This window comes from Camelina sativa, chromosome 8 (assembly GCF_030686135.1).
Source record: "Camelina sativa cultivar CO46 ecotype springtype chromosome 8, ASM3068613v1".
Taxonomy (NCBI): Eukaryota; Viridiplantae; Streptophyta; class Magnoliopsida; order Brassicales; family Brassicaceae; genus Camelina; species Camelina sativa.
Window position 1 is genome coordinate 23,520,340 of NC_141887.1, and position 17,299 is coordinate 23,537,638.

At 35.8% G+C, this 17,299-nt stretch overlaps 1 long non-coding RNA gene across 7 annotated transcripts; it reads left to right on the forward strand.

The window, feature by feature from the left end:
* Positions 1-8,981: 8,981 nt before the first annotated feature.
* Positions 8,982-16,636, forward strand: LOC147940372 (uncharacterized). Of its 7 annotated transcripts, XR_015564441.1 has the most exons (26): positions 8,982-9,256; positions 9,338-9,484; positions 9,587-9,632; positions 9,749-9,783; positions 9,907-10,003; positions 10,098-10,252; positions 10,337-10,445; positions 10,657-10,714; positions 10,800-10,895; positions 11,362-11,467; positions 11,562-11,615; positions 11,692-11,733; positions 11,859-11,900; positions 12,210-12,264; positions 12,709-12,836; positions 12,961-13,112; positions 13,376-13,589; positions 13,719-13,773; positions 13,859-13,936; positions 14,037-14,110; positions 14,200-14,273; positions 14,374-14,408; positions 14,710-14,838; positions 15,177-15,302; positions 16,217-16,271; positions 16,503-16,636. It is a non-coding gene; the product is annotated as an uncharacterized LOC147940372 (long non-coding RNA). The 7 variants fall into 7 exon arrangements; XR_015564443.1 differs by lacking the exons at positions 8,982-9,256; positions 9,338-9,484; positions 9,587-9,632; ... (6 more) ...; positions 11,362-11,467; positions 11,562-11,615 and adding an exon at positions 12,003-12,095 and having other exon boundaries at positions 11,632-11,733; positions 13,701-13,773; XR_015564442.1 differs by lacking the exons at positions 8,982-9,256; positions 9,338-9,484; positions 9,587-9,632; ... (6 more) ...; positions 11,362-11,467; positions 11,562-11,615 and adding an exon at positions 12,003-12,095 and having other exon boundaries at positions 11,632-11,733; positions 13,701-13,773; positions 13,859-13,915.
* The last annotated feature ends 663 nt before the right edge of the window (positions 16,637-17,299 follow it).

A 17,299-nucleotide genomic window follows, 5' to 3' on the forward strand; every position in this document is an offset into this window, starting at 1 on the left:
GATGAGTTTTCCCATTTTGTTTGGGTTTATCCGCTGCATCGCAAGAGTGATCTATTTTCCAAGTACACTAATTTTGCAGCCTATGTTCGCACCCACTTTGGCACAGAAATTCAGTCCTTGCAATGCGACAATGGTGGCGAATTTGACAATCGCTCTCTCCGTGATTACTTGGATGCTCATGGTACACTTTTGCGGTTCTCTTGTCCCTACACATCGCAACAAAATGGGAAAGCTGAACGCATGATACGTACCATCAATAACATAGTCCGTACACTCTTAACTCAAGCATCGATGCCCTCGTCCTACTGGGTTGAAGCTCTCCACACTACCGCTTATCTCCTCAATATATTGCCCTCCACTGCCATACATAACGCTATACCATTTGTTAAGTTGTTTCAACGACCAGTGTCGTACTCTCACCTGCGTGTGTTCGGCTCTCTCTGTTATCCTAATTTGCTGCCCATGACGTCTCACAAGCTTTCTCCACGCTCGAAGCCTTGTGTTTTTCTTGGTTATTCGTTGGATCATCGTGGTTATTGGTGTCTTGATCTCACTACAAATCGGGTTCTCGTATCTCGTCATGTCACATATGATGAAACAGTTTTTCCGTTTGTAATGTCACCATCACCTCCGCCGCCTCCGGGCAATACTCCATCCTTTGTGGTAACACCTCTCCCTCACACACTTATGGAGTCTCTGGCTAGTACACCCTCCACTTCTATACCGGTAACACTAGTGTCGCCTTTGCCACCTACTTCACCCGCTTTGCCTGTGTCACAACCACCACCTGTACCACCGGTTAATACGCACCCCATGGTCACACATGGGAAGACTGGCATTCGCAAACCCGTCACTCGTCTCTGTCTTCATACCACCACTGTCTCCCCCTACCTCTCTCTCATGTTCATGCGGCTAAAGACCTGTTTTGGAATGGTGCAATGCATGAGGAATATGATGCTTTTATTAAAACCGGAACGTGGTCACTTGTGCCACGCCCCGCAAATACTAACATTGTTCGCTCTATGTGGTTGTTCTGGCATAAATTTAATGCAGATGGCAAGCTTGTTCGTTACAAAGCAAGACTCGTGGCTAATGGGAAGTCACAACAGCCGGGCATTGACTGTTATGAGACTTTCAGCCCTGTCGTCAAGCCTACAACAATTCGTGCTGTGCTTGGTATTGCTACTTCGAAACAATGGCCTCTTCACCAATTAGGCGTTAAAAATGCTTTCTTACATGGAGATCTCAAAGAAACAGTTTATATGCATCAACCACCGGGTTTTCGGGATCCGTCTTGCCCTGATCATGTATGTCTTCTGCATCTCTTATTGTACGGTCTTAAGCAAGCCCCTCGTACGTGGTATACACGCTTTGTGGTCTTTCCTAAGAGTATTGGTTTCCGTCAAAGCCTCTCGGATCCATCCCTCTTTATTCTCCGTTGTGGACCTGCAACCGCTTATCTCTTGCTCTAAGTTGATGACATTATTCACACCGCGTCGGTTCCCGCTCTTCTTACTAAGATCATTGCGTCTCTCAATTCTGAGTTTTCCATGACAGACCTTGGCCGTTTACATCATTTCCTTGGTGTTAGTGTTGCTCACAATGACATGGGTCTGTTTCTGCATCAACAAAACTATGTTGCTGATTTACTCCATCGGGCAAACATGACAGATTGTAAGCCGTGTCTCACTCCCGTTGACACCAAATCAAAGCTTGATGCTGATGACACTCCTCCTATGAAGAACCCGACACTCTATCGTAGCCTTGCCGGTGCTCTACAGTATCTCACCTTTACCCGTCCGGATATCTCTTATGCCGTTCATCAAGTGTGCCTCTATATGCATGATCCATGTGAAGCTCACTATACTGCTCTCAAACGGATACTTCGATATCTTAAGGGTACTATCTCCCATGGTCTTCAACTTCATCGTTCGACCCTCTCTGGTTTAACCGCATATTCGGATGCTGAATGGCCTAACAGTCCTCAACCTGGTTGCTCTCCCTCTGCTCTCACTGCGTATTCTGATGCTGACTGGGCTGGTTTTCCTACCACTCGTCGCTCCACATCTGGCTATTGTGTTTACCTCGGTGCTAATCTCATCTCCTGGTCTTCCAAGCGTCAACACACCGTCTCTCGATCTAGTGCAGAAGCTGAATATCGCGGCGTTGCTAATGCAGTTGCTGAACTCACATGGCTTCGCAATTTGTTTGTTGAGCTTGGCATCAAACTTGATAAGGCTTCTGTTGTTTTTTGTGATAACGTTAGTGTTGTCTACCTCTCCTCTAATCCGGTGGAGCATCAACGAACCAAACATGTTGAGATTGACATACAATTTGTCCGAGAAAAGGTCGCCCTTGGTCATGTTAAGGTGTGTCATGTTCCATCTTCTCTACAATATGCCAACATTTTTACGAAAGGTCTACCGGTCTCCCTCTTTGAAGATTTTCGGTCCAGCCTGAGCGTCCGTAAACCTCCGCTCTGACTGCGGGGGAGTGTTAGAATATAGGAATATAGAATATTTCCTAAGTCTTGATAATGACAGATATGTAAACAATATACTTGTAGAGCACTCTTGTTCTGCCTATATAAGGCTTATGTTAATATCATAACTCTCTACGGAGATTCATAATCTTACATCGACATACCTCAAGTTGTTATTAAAAATTTTACGTCTCACTTACGTCTCAGTATATATACTCCTTATCCTTCTAATTAATATATTTTCTAAAATTTTCACACATATTAAAAAATGTCATTTTTTAACAAAACCAAAATGTTAAAAAGCTAATTAAATGTATCTAACTTAAATTACATCTTTTCGGAATAAGAAATTTTTATTAACAAGAAATATAAGAATTGAATGTTTTTTAACAAAAAAAAAACAAGAAATATAAGAATGTATATTTTTTCCATGACTAAACAGTTAGGTTCGACGCATCAAACTGTTCATTTGCCATCATAACAGGGTTGGAATCGTCGGTACTAATTGAATAAAGGATGTTGTGGACTTGTGATGCATTTTATATTGTCGTGCTTACAAATTTAGAGGCTTTAGGCAAGATTTTATATAAATATGTTTCATGGTTAATAATATAGCCTAAAAAAAAAAGCTCAAAATATATTTGAGACTAAGATATACTGCTAAACAAAGAAAAGAATGATAAATGCTAGATATATTGGAGATAGAACTTTGTAAAATGATTTCTTTAAAGTGTCAATATTCTAAGGAGATTATTGAGTAATGTGGCCTATAAAGTCATGACAGCAATTTTGGCTTAGGGGCATTTGCCCTTTTCTTTTAAGAGGTAGTCACGGGTCACGGCTCTGGGTCTAGTTTAAGGTTTGTAAGCTCTAATATCGATATTTATTAATAAGCATGAACTCGATTCTCGCTACAAAAAAACACAAGATTTACGATTGCACTAATAGTCACTAAATAATCGCTAATTCATAACGACTAAGTTACGACTAATAACTGTTGTCGTAAATCGATAGTCGGTAAGGAAATTTAGTCGTAACATAGTTGGTAAATAATGACAATATTACGACTGTTACACATAGTTGTAAACGTAGTCGTAATTTGGTCGTTAATATTTACGACTATTTAATGACAATGTTACGTTTAATAAAATGTGAACAGAAGTAGTTTACGACTAGTTTGAAAATAGTTGTGATTTCGTCGTTAAATTATATCACTACTATCGAGCGACTATTTAACGATTATGTTACGACGACTTTATGCCAGATTTAATGACTGGTTTAACGACTATTGTGATTAAAATCATAATTGTTTTGTTTTGTTTTATAATTCACATTTTTAATAACCAAAAGTTCACCACAATAGTAATATGTTCACCACATTAGCAATTACAAAAAGAGAACCAAAATGATCAATCAAAAACTATGACTGACACATCAACCCAAAGTGACAAGTTCATAATAACCAAAAGAGAACCAAAATGATCAATCAAAAACTATGATTGACAAATCATCCCAAAGTGATAAGTTCATGAGAGTTAAGGAATAGAGAAAAGTAGACTAAGAAATAACCTAAGAAGGAGATGTTCTTTGTGTTGGAGGGGCGGTGGATGCATCACTTGATTCAGACACAAGGAATTTCACAAAGGTCGGATCAGTTTTGCGCAAGTACTTTTCCAAGTGCTCTATCTTCTTCTGTTGCTCAGCCACAACTTTGGAATGTTCTGCTTCACGAGCAGCAATCTCAGCATCGCATTTGCATTATAGGCAACTTGTTCTTCAATTATACGATGAGCTTCTTTCATTTTCTCTTGCAATGCTACAAACGATGACTTTCCTTGTTGATAGCTCTTGCCATTAAGAAGATCGTGAAGATAATCCTTGAGGCTTCCAAGTCCAAAAATATGGCCTCGTGAATCCTTCTCTGTGGACTTAGAAAAGAAAAACTGAAACTATTAGTTCTGAAAATGAAAGTTTTGAAGACATATTAAATATAGATTGTGAAAATGGTACTTTACCTGAAGAAAGATGGCCGTATAATTTTCTGTTGTGAGCTTTTGAGCTCGTGAAGGATCTGACTCGATCTCATATATCTTAGCTTGTAAGTTTTTCTCATAAGTTGAGAAGATCTTCTCGGCCTTTTGATCGACATACGTACCATCTGGCCTTGTATGTGTCTCTTTGAAAACCTCACCAAGACTCACCGGTCTCCCAAGTTTCTCTTCCTGGAATGTTACAAAAATAAAAAAAAGGTTAAGAAATAACTTAAAGCTACTAAAAAAAGATTAAGACATAAGTTAAAATTATTCACCAAGCCTTGTTTGACTTGTTGATACGATGTTGGCCCAGATAAGTGCGAGTGTGGACCGAGACCATTACGTTCTGACATACAAGCATTGGAATAGATTCGACTCCTTTCATGTGCTTCTTCAGTATCCCACTGCACAACCATTGTTTTCCAGAGAGTTCCCTCGATCCATTTAGGTTGCACTCGACTAGTCCTAGAGTCGCTTTCCATGTTTTTCATCTGCCATTGACATATCTCATAGAAAAAATGTTGCAGTGTCCCTGTTATCAATGGATCCCAAGTGTGTGTTTTCTAAAAAAAAGATAATAGAATTAAGTTAGTGAAAAACAACAATTAAAACCTATCTATGAATGATAAATGACAGAAAACTATACCGCAAACTCAAGGAAGTCGTGTTAGGTTTCGGTTCCAGAGAGAGTACGGTGATAAAAGTATGATGGTCTGGCACCATAAGTATGGCGTTAAGAGCCTCAACGTGTCCTCCTGGAGTTCCGGCAACACTGGATCTGACTCGTCGAAGTTGTTACCTTGAGAAGAAGGATGACTTTGAGCGTGAGAGTTCTGAACTGGAGATCTCGCAGAATCATGCAAAGGATTCGATTGAACCAGAAGATTGTTCTGAACTTATGGTAATGACCGAGTTGGTTGGTCTTCAACGCTTCGATTCAAGGAGTTCCGAAATAGGATCTGTGGTGGAGGATAGATTCTGACCTACGGTGCGGCTGACGTCGATAGTTGGGGGGGGGGAAACGCGGACTTGTTCTTGAGGCGTCTATGGCGTAAGATTTTGAGCCGCCGGCGTGAAGTTGTATTGAGGCGTTAGAGGGTTGATTTTTCTCACCTTGGACGGAGGGTTAGAGCCACCGGGTCTGAGAGAAGCGTTGGGGACAACATTCCTCTTTTGTCCAGGCTTCTTAAGAGGAGGCATCATAAGCATCTCGTTGAGATGGCTTAGGTGAAGGGGAAAACGAAGACAAAACAGATCGGAGATTGAGAGAATTGGCGATTGAGAGAATCAGCGATTGAGAGAATCAGCGACGAAGAAGGATGGTGAGAAATGAGAGATTAGGGTTGTAAAATTAGGGTTAGGTCGTTTGTTATGGGCTGGACCGCGTAAATGGATTCCCGAGTTTAATTAACCCAAAATGTTTTAAACTTAGTCGCAGATCAGTTGGTGTAAAATGTTTTAAAAAGTTGGACTTGTTTTGGAGTCCAAAATCTGGTCCAACACATAATAACCATGTTTAAACCCAATATTTTGAATTTAGTCACCTGTTTGTCGCCAATCAGTAGCCAAAATTAATTTTATTAAAAACATATAATTTACTGTTGTTTACATATTATTTAAAGCATACTACTTATATATACACTACATAATATATTGATCACTTTAAATTTACAAAACATTACTTACATATATACTTAATATAATAAAAATTACATTTTCTATTTTTCAATTAAAATTACATTTATGACTTAGCATAAATGAAGATACTAATTTGAAAAATTCAGAACTACTGATTCATATACATTTTCTTGAGCTTCACCTTCATAGGTAATTTTTCACTTTGCAACCAATTCACATCTGCACTAATAGAAAACAAAAGCTCAAGTCTAAACAATTAATAAAGACATGGTGCACCTAAAATTATATAACAATAAGTATAGATATGGTAAAGCAAACATAAAAAAACTGATATTACTTACATATATTTTGTTTGTACCTTTGAAAATGAGAATAATGTGAGAATGCCACAACATGATGCTTGTATTTATAGTTTATATGTGAAGAATGCCAAAACATTAGTCGCTGTATAGTCGCCAACTTACCGACTCATAGACAGAGTCGCTACTTAGTCTCCAAATTAGCTACTTTGATGCAACAAAATTAAGTTCTTTCTATTTAGTCGTATAATGGTCGTTAATTAACGACTACATTACCGACTATTGTATTTGGTCGGCAAATAACATCTGAGTTACGACTAAAGTTACACAGTTGTAACATAGTCGGCAAGTAGTCGAGAAATTAAGCGACAACGTATTTAGTCGCCAATCATAGTCGTAAATATCCTGTTTAAGATTGTTAATGATGAAGATTGTTAAAGATCAATTTTACTATTTTATGGGTTGAACATTGTTAATGATGTTTAATCTAGAGTTAAGTGCAATTTAGCTAATAAGTTTGAGTTCGATTTTAAAATTATAATACTTATGTTATGAATAATATCCAAAGTAAAATACTACTTTAATATAAAAGGATTTTTTAGTTTTATTATTATTATTATTATTCATTTTATAGCTTTTATTAGAATTTCAATTATATGGTACTCCATTGGCGTGGTACTCCATTGGTGTGGAAATATAAGAAGCTGATAATCCAGGGCATCGATAACTACTCGGCAAGTATTTTCGACCCAGAATTTGACGAGCTGGTGGAGAAGGAAAGGAAGAAGAAGAAGAAGAAGGGAGAAGAGGCGAAGATGGCAAAAGAAGAGAATCAGAAGATGAGGAGAGATAGCTTGAAGGAGAAGAGAAAGACTACAGTGTGTGAGAATTCGTTTGAGAGAAAGAACAAGAAAGGTGCCGGCGGAATCCTGAACCCGGAGGCGTCATCAACAAGAGCTCTACACCGCTGTTACTGAAATTCGAATGTAACAAATAACCATAAATTCGAATGTACTTTTTATGCACTCAAATTCAATATTACACTTTTTAAATAATTGAATCCAAAATTTTGATAAAATTCAACTAAAATTTACAAGCCTCTCCCTAGCTAAATCATCATAGTATTGTATTTGACCATCAATATGAATCCAAAAACAATAAAATTTGAAGATATTCAATCCATGTTTACAAATTTTCTATTTACTCTAAGTTATAAGAATTTACGGTTGTTTAATATTAAATTCATGTATAGTATTTTACTTTTCCAAACATTTTTGTATAGCATTAAATATTATTGTTCAAACTATCCATACTTTTCCAAACATTTTTATATTTTTCTACTTCAAATATATTGCATAGCCATTAATAATGTCTAAATAAAATCTACAAATGGTTCAAACTATCCATAGTGTTACTTCATTTTGTCTAAAGCTGCATCATAATTACTTTAAACCTCTCTTTGATGGGCTTACTACTACTATATTTTACATCTAAACAACACTTTAACGTTCACAATTTGCATCACTAATATTAAGGGATATTTACAAATATTTTACTTTTATTAATTGATTGGTTAAATTATTCTTGATGGTTGTTCGTTTAGTTTATGGATTTAAATTGTTAATTTAAGTAAAATGCACTTACTAGTGGCTGTTAAAATTCACTTAGTGGCTGTTTTTAGTTACTAAACTGATAACTCGGAAAAAAAATGATAACTGGGTTAGTTATATAATCTTAGTTACAACTTACAAGCAAATATATAATCTTAGTTATTTATATAAATATATTTTCCTGAAAAGTATGTATGTAATATATGTGACGTTAATGCATATATTTACAGTATGGCCCTGTTCGTTTCAGTGTGGCGTGACTCTTTACGGCGACTGTTTCTAAAACATTGAGTTTTGATTTTTTTTTTTTTTTTAAGTGAGGTTGTGTCGTACAGAGAAGATAAAATAAGAAAAATACAGATCTGATTTTTTTGTCAATAGCAATTTGATTTGGTTTTGCTGATCTGTGAAATGGAAAAAAATGAGCGATTGTTTCAATCAAAGGCTTTGGATTTTGTCGCTGCTTTAACTGGCAATTCCAAATTTTAAAATTCTGATCGCTGCGACAGATAGTAGAGGAGATGAAGAAGAGATAGAGAAGATCTAAAAGTAATTTTACGAAGAAAAGTGGTTGTCGCAGCGACTAACCTTCCGAACAGGGCCTATATATTATTATTACAAATTGCAAATAAATTATTTAAACAAAATGTTTTAGTAAAAAAAACATGATGATTTAATCTAAACGATGTTTAGTTTTGTTTGACTCGGTTAAACCATAACCAAAGAAATATTGAACCAAAAGAATCAGTTCTGAATTTGGTTTTCGTACGATTGGTTTGGTTTAATGGAATGGGAAGATACAATCTTCAAACGGTCATAAAAGAAAAAAAGGAAACGGTCATAAAAAGTCAATTTTAAATTAGGTTTCTTTTAATGATTGGTTTGCTTTAATTGAACAAAAACACTCTTCTAAAACAATGAAAACGGTCATAACAAAAAGAATTAGCGATTTTTTTTTTTGGTGAATACAAAAAGAATTAGCGATCGTATGCTGGAGAAGATGAAGAACGAATAAGGACGGAGGAATTGTTCAAGGAGGGTTCGTGAGGAGGATCGAAGAAGGAGAAAGCCTCGGTTGTGTTCGCCGGAGATGCTAGATTGGTGGAGGAGCCGAATTCCAAAAAATTCAAACGGTAACAATACTCGTGAGGGTTCTTCTCTAGATCTTCGGAGGCTTTAGTCCCCGTCGTTAAGGTAACTGGGATCTGATTACTTCAATATTGATTAAAGAGATCTCTGGAATTTGTATACTATACTGAGCAATTGAGTTTTAAGGTCAATTCGCGGGAGTGAAATTGCCGTGGGGATAACTTCAACGAAGATGCTATTGATTCAAATTTGAGTGTTAATGATGATCTTCAGAGGATGAGAGTTACTTTGTTGAAATCTTGAATTCGCTGAATCAAGTAACCAAGGAGATAAGTAACAAACCAACTTTTTTTTTTTTTTTTTTTTCAATTAAAACTTTATCTCTTGTTTGTCACAAAACTTGATTTTGATTATGATTATTCGTTGTTTTCCCAGTTTTTTTCAGCAGCTGATTGGCCTAATTCGTAGTCGTGACTCGTGAGTATGGACCCTGTCTTGCTTGTGGTGTTAGCCTATTTTTATTGTATTTAGTAATTGATTTGTGGCTTACTTTTTCTCTCTGTCAATTTCAACATATACCTCTTGTGCATCCCCAAGTGTATCTTTGAATACTGCAGGAAGTAAAATATACGGTTAGGCATCTAGTATCAAAGTTTAGTTATATATATATATATATGTTCCAAATAATATACTTGGATTGATCTCTAACTGGTTTGTTATGCTCTTTTCATGTGGTGGTGATAATGATGATGAAGCTGTTGACCATGATGGAGGTCTGTTGATACATGAAGGCTCTCTGCTTTTGTTCCATGCTACCGAACAGAAAGATACATATCTCACGCCGTTAAAATGGTATTGTAAAGAATCCCACCTGCATAGTAACCAAATTTTTAGAATATCACCACCTTGGATGGTAAATGTCATGTGATATATTTGGAGGACAAAGCGGCTGGGACATGTCTTCTCTTTGACAGAAGAACTTGTTCACTACATGCAACAGCAGTATTGATGCTGAGACGCCTTATGCGGAAGTTGAGGCTATGAAGATGCGTGCCACTTTCTTTCACCTCAAGCTTATGAAGGACAACCATGTCCATGAAGGTGAAAATTTTCTTTGTTGCTAAACAAAATTCCGTTTCCTACGTTTTTTAGAAATTGACTAATCATCCATTGTTTTCTTGACAGGCTGGTGAACATATATCCAAGCCTTATCTTGATGATCCTTCTGCTGTAAGAAAAGTCGAACCCTTCCATGGAAGTTTCTCAAGATTAGGGATTCCAACGTCATTATATGGTAAAACTGATCAGAGATTACGTGTGTTTGCTCTTTGAAATGCCTTCTATGCCATCCACGATGACATGCTCATTTATTATCTTGTGATGAGAAAACGAGAACTTGTGACGTTTTATATAGGTGATAGAGAAAGTTATGCCTCTTTGAAGTACATATATGAGTAGAAGTAATATACGGTTCAATAGTTAACAAACAGCTTTGTTGTTACAAGTTATCAGGTCCTAAGAGATACAAAGATTGCCGCTCACTGTTCTATTAACAAATTAAAGGTGTATCTTCTTAATTCTATTTCAAATAATGTCATCTCTGTCTCTGTTTGTTGCCACTTACAGATGAGGCTGTATATTTTTGCAGGAGTTATTTTTGTTTATGATCAGATATACACACTCTACAGGATAGAGGTCTATTAGTGCTTGAAAGTTCTCTGCTTTTGTTCCATACTACAAAACTGTAAGACAAGTGTCATGCTGTTAGATGGTTTTATAGAATATCACCTGCATAGTAACAACAATTCACCTCTTTGGTTGGATTTTCTATCATTTCATTTGGATGGTCAATGTCATGGGATATATGCAGAGGACAAAGCGGCAGGAACTTTTTTACTCCAGAAAATAACAGTGTTGATGCTGATACGCCTTATGCAGAGGTCATGAAGATGCGCTATGCCACTTTCTTTCACCTGTCTCAAGAGTTTTCCATTTCAAAACTCCTGAAAGACAAGTCATGAAAGTGAAAAATCGCTGCGTTGCTAATCAAAAATTACTTTCCTACGTTTTGTAGAAGTTTAACCCATCCATTATTTTCTTGACAGGCTATGAACATAACATAGATGAGATAATCACAATTTTTTCTTTCTGTAACTTGTTCAAATTTTTCGATCAGAAAAGTTGACTTTGAGATGAATGATATCTTCCAGGTTGTTTAAGAGTTACTTACTCGCCTCGGTAGCCCTAAACTCCGGTTTTTCAGTGGCAAGAGTACTTCGCAGTTATAGTGACACGACTACCTATCTCAAGAACATGGTAAACACTCGTAAACTCGTAGACCGCTCTATTATTGCAAATCAAAAATTGGGTTTCTACAGTTTTGTAAGTCCATCCTTTATTATCTTGTCAGGTTTGTGAACATTTATTTAAGCTTGATCTTGATGATCCTTCTGCTGTAAGAAAGGTCAAACCTTTCCATGGAAGCTTCCCAAGATAAGGGCTAAGGACTTTCAACTGAAATTTCTGGTAAATCATATCAGGTGCTACAACATTAAATGCTGAGACTGTTCAAGCTTAATGAGGTACACTTTATTTTTCTTTCTTTATGTTATCAAGCTTTTCTATTAGAATATTAAATGCTGAGACTGTTCAACACTTACTTAATTGCCCTGAACTCCCATTTTTCATTGGCAATAATACTTTGCAGTTCTGGAGACATGACTAGTCATCTAAAGACATCAATAGCATAGTAATGCCTCTTATACTTATTTGCAATCCCTCTTCCTTTCCTGTGTTCTCTGTTTTTATGTATCAAGTTTTCGGAAGCTTTTCTTATAAAACCTTTTATCAGATGAAATCTAACTATAGGGAATATGGGATTCTCTTAAAAACACTCCCTGGCTGTAGCGTTACCTGCAAAACTCTTTAAAAATTCACTCTTTAGGTGATTACGTACTACTTCTTCCATTTGAGACCTACGATTCTGTGTGTCTGCTCTTTGAAATGCCTTCTTTTCGGTCCACTTTTTGTGATAGGCTCATTTATCAATTATGATCAGGTGATAAGAGAGCGAGAGGTAGCTTTTTGAATTCGTATGAATGCTCTCAGAACAGGTTTGTGATTATCCTTCTGTCACCATGTTTTTCTTGCCTTGATCATATGCTTAAAACAAAAACTAACATTATTTCCATAGACTTGTTCGACGATTTTTTTCAGTTGATAGGTTTGAAGCCAAGTTGTAAGTGTCTGGTATATAAGTTTTTTTTTCATCACAATAACAACTCTAGTGCTTCTAATTGGCATGTACCTTGAAAAAATGTCTTGTAATAATTAAATCCACTGTGTCTTTGCAATTAATTCTTTATTTGATTATTCTCTGGTTGATTCAGTGAATTCAGAATTGATGTGTTTGCTTGCTTCGATGGGTTAGGATTTGTAAACGCATTTTATATATTAACCAATAATTTGATTCATAAATCTTGTTTATATACATTTGTGTATTCAATGCAACATTTTGAGGTGCTTCTTCTCATTACTGATTTGGTCTACGTTTTCAGGAGAATTTACAAAAGTAGTATACTAAAGAAAAAGCCAGGGTCATTTAGTCATTCCTTATGTTCGTGATATTGAAGTTCTATGGAATGATGCTAGGTAGAAGAATTATAAACCTGTTCATATGCGTCATGTAAGTTACTTACATCTCCCAATGTATATCTTATATTTGTTACTTGACTCTTTAGAGCAATGTTATATGCAGCAGTGTTACCATATTCTGAATTAATGATGTTTCGTTGACATTTCACAAGCAGGAAGAATCTGTTTAGGGTGGTGCTGATACCTTTCACCCGTTTTATGCGTTGCATGATATTGTTCCACTTTCCTGTCAGTTGCTTTGAAGTGTTCTGCTTTTCTTCTGTTGGTGATTCTGAAGTTTGACTCTTTCTTGTTGACTCTGCTAAAGGTAAAATACGGTTATGGCGTTTTAAAAAGGTGATAAAGAAAGTTATGCTTCTTTGAAGTACATATATGAGTAGAAGTAATATACGGTTCAATAGTTAACAAACAGCTTTGTTGTTACAAGTTATCAGGTCCTAAGAGATACAAAGATTGCCGCTCTCTGTTCTACTAACAAATTAAATATCTATCTTCTTAATTCTATTTCAAATAATGTCATCTCTGTCTCTGTTTGTTGCCACTTACAGATGAGGCTGTATAATTTTGCAGGAGTTTTTTTGTTCATGATCAGAGATACACACTCTACATGGTGAAGGTCTATTAGTGCTTAAAAGTTCCCTGCTTTTTTCCGTACTACAAATACAAGTGTCACGCAGTTAGGTAGTCTTAGAGAATATCACCGGCATAGTAACAATTGTGGGGATGTAAGGAGAATTAATACGAAGTAAAGATCAACACTGAGAGGGGGCAAATTTCGCCAAAGGTACTCCAATTTAAACTCTTTTGTTTTCTGCTTTTGGTTCTTGCTGCAAAAAAAAAAACTTCATTTGTCACGGAAAGAGATGGTTTTTGAGAATCTCACTTCCTTGGTTAGTTTTCATTATCCTTTCAGTTGAATGGTAAAAGCAATGTGATTCTTGCATGGTATGAGAATGATTCTTGATGAGGTACAAATAATTTTTCTTTCTTATATGTATATGTTATCAAGCTTTTCTATTTGATTGCCCTGAACTCCCATTTTTCATTGGCAAGAATACTTTGCAGTTCTGGGGACATGTCACATGACTATCTAAAAACCTCAATAACATAGTAAAGTCTCGTATACTATTTGTAATCCCTCTTCTTTTCTTGCGTTCTCTGTTTTTGAGTATCAGTTTATAGAAGCTTTTCTTATAAAATCCTTTATCAGCTGAAATCTAACTTGTATTAGGGAATATGTGATTCTCTAAAAAACTCCATGGCTGTATCGTTACCTGCAAAACTCTTTAAAAAGTCATTATTTAGGTGATTACGTACTATTTCTTCCATTTGAGACCTACAATTCTGTGTGTCTGCTCTGAAATGCCTTCTTGTCGGTCCACTTTTTGTAATAGGCTCATTTATCAACTATGATCAGGTGATAAGAAAGAGAAAGGTTTGTGAATTCTTATGAATGCTCTCAGACCAGGTTTGTGATTATCCTTCTGTCACCATGTTTCACTTGTCTTCATATGCTTAAGAACAAAAACAAACATATTTTCCATAGAGTTGTTCGACGGTTTTTACAGGTTTGATAAATTCAAGCCTCCGATCAAGCCAAGTTGTAAGTGTCATCTTTCATCACAATAGCAACACTAGTGCTTCTAATTGGCATGTACCTCGAAAAACTATCTTGTAATAAAAACATCCACTGTGTCTTTGCAATCAATTCTGTATTTGATTATTCTCTAGTTGATTCAGTGAATTGATGTGTTTGCCTGCTTCCACAAGGTTAGGATTTGTAAACGCATTTTTATATAGTTACCAGTAATTTATTTTCATAAATCTTTTTTATATACATTTGTGTATTCAATGCAACATTTTGAGGTGCTTCTTCTCATTACTGATATGGTCTACGTTTTCAGGAGAATTTACGAAAGTAGTATACTAAAGAAAAAGCCAGGGATCAGTTAGTCATTCTTTTTGGCCTTGTTACTGAAGTTCTATGGAATGATGCTAGGTAGAAGAAGCATAAACCTGTTCATATGCATCATGTAAGTTACTTATATCTCCCAGTGTATATCCTATTTTTGTCACTTGACTGTTTAGATCAATGGTATATGCAGCAGTGTTACTTTCACAAGCAGAAAGAATGATGTTTAGGGTGGTGCTGATACCTTTCACCCATTTTATGCGTTGCATGATATATTGTTCCACTTTCCTATCAGTTGCTTTGTAGTGTTCTGCTTTTTTTCTGTTGGTGATCTGAAGTTTGACTCTTTCTTGTTGACTCTGCTAAAGGGAAAGTTAATTGAGTTTTCCTCAGGTGAGAAGTACTTGATTACGTATTATTATTTTCGCTGGTCTGAACCAAGATCTGATGAAGATGCAGGCCAAGTTGGACAAGATGAATATTAAAAAGGAAAAGACAGAGGATTAACTGAAGGGGGAGGAACTAGAGACGCGTAAGGTGGAGCTGACCAATCTTAAAAAGATAAAGGAATTCCAACCTAACATGGTAAACTGGTTCAAGATTATTTTGAAAATTAATCATGTGTTACAGAGTTTGTCAATGGTTGTTGTCTTGTTTGAACAAATTACTTGATGGAAGTTTCGGCTTAGATTTTAAACTAGTTTTCCTCATTTCCTTTACGTTTGTCCTTAATATACTGATAAAAGTTTGGTAAAGTAATTGCAGAGGGAGTTGGCCAAACTGGAAAGTGGGTTGAGATTATGCTGATTTGTTTCTTGGTCTATTTTATCCAATTTCAAACTGATAAGATTTTGTTTTTATTTGTTTTACCATTTTAGGTGATAGATGATTGTGTTTGTTTGAAATAATTGACACTACAAGCTCTCTAACTTTTGGAGCATGCTAGAAAATGTAGTCAGCGCATCCACTTTAAAAAGACGTGTTGCACACTTGGATATGTGAAGAAAACATCTGATCATATTATTAGAGAGATATGTAAGGATTAGAGTGTATATAATCAAATGTTTTATATTGTCAATCCGTCTGTGGATTATTTATTTTTCTTTAAAGATATCAAGAAAGTGCTTATATCTGGAATAGAACATAGGGGTACTCATGCTCTTTACTTTATTTTACATTAATTTTTTGTTGATTTGTTTTCTGACACGGGATGAAGATGCATTGTTTAGTCTATCATGATTGAGTAAATCAATTTTCTTAATATGTTTTGTGAAAGTTGAATTTTATCAGTAGATAACCTTATCTTTGGTTTACACTCCTATTCGGATTGTTACTTTGCTATTGACTTAGTTTGTCTCTGTTTTCTGCACTTCTGTTCATGAGGTCTGCATAGATCACTTTTTGTGGACACTGCTCATGTTTCCAGATATTAGTAATTACAAATATTTTTTCCATAGTTATTATCTTATGGGTGAATTACATATGTTTATCTCATGCAGCCATGAATACCAGCTGACTATGGGAGTCTTATGATAGCTTGCTTTTGATGTGGTGGTGAGTGAGATTAAAGATTGTAAAAAATCAAATTTTGATTATGACCACATACTCAGATTAGTAAATAATTGTTAGATGAAGACAATATTTTCTTTTTGTATCCCAGATGTTGGTTTCTAACTGATGAAGTTTATATATTTCCCATGTGTCAGACATTATCTGGTCTTCAGTATAGTGACTCTTAATTGAAAGGATGGCGGAGGTTTGAGTTCTGATCTCCACTTCTTACAGGTAAAGAAAGCTAGTCCAACAAGTAGAGCTTGTACGAGATTGAGGATCTTTGACGAAAAGTTGGAGATGAAAAACAAAATGAAGAAGAGACACCATCAATATAATCAGTAGAGTTAAAGGTCTGTTTATATTCACTTGTTAGTTTTACAGAAAGCATGGATATCCTTTCACTGCCATTTATTAATTTCGACCTTTTCCAAGTTTTGCTAGAACATCAATACTCAAGCTTGAGGTTTCCCAGTAGATGGGAGAACACAAAACCACTAAGCCCTGGAGATAAGTAACCAAGGAGATAAGTAACAAAACAACTTTTTTTTTTCAATTAAAACTTTCTCTTGTTTGTCACAAAACTTTGTGCTGATTATGATTATTTGTTCTTTTCCCATTTTTTTGTCAGCAGCTGGTTCGTAGTCGTGAGTAAGATCCAAGTGTTTGTGTTTCCATTTGTTTCGGGTACGCTTTTTCTCTTTGTATTACTGGATGGATCTTGTCTTGCTTGTAGTGTTAGCCTATTTTATTGTCTTTAGTAACTGATTTTTGGCTTTCTTTTTCTCTCTGTCAATTTCAACGTATACCTCTTGTGCATCCCCAAGTGTGTCTTTGAATACTGCAGGAAGTAAATATACGGTTAGGCATCTAGTATCAAAGTTTAGTTATATATATGTGCAAATAATATACTTGGATTGATCTCTAGCTGGTTTGTTATGCTCTTTTCATGTGGTGGTGATAATGATGATGAAGTTGTTTACCATGATGGAGGTCTGTTGCTAAATGAAGTCTCTCTGCTTTTGTTCTAT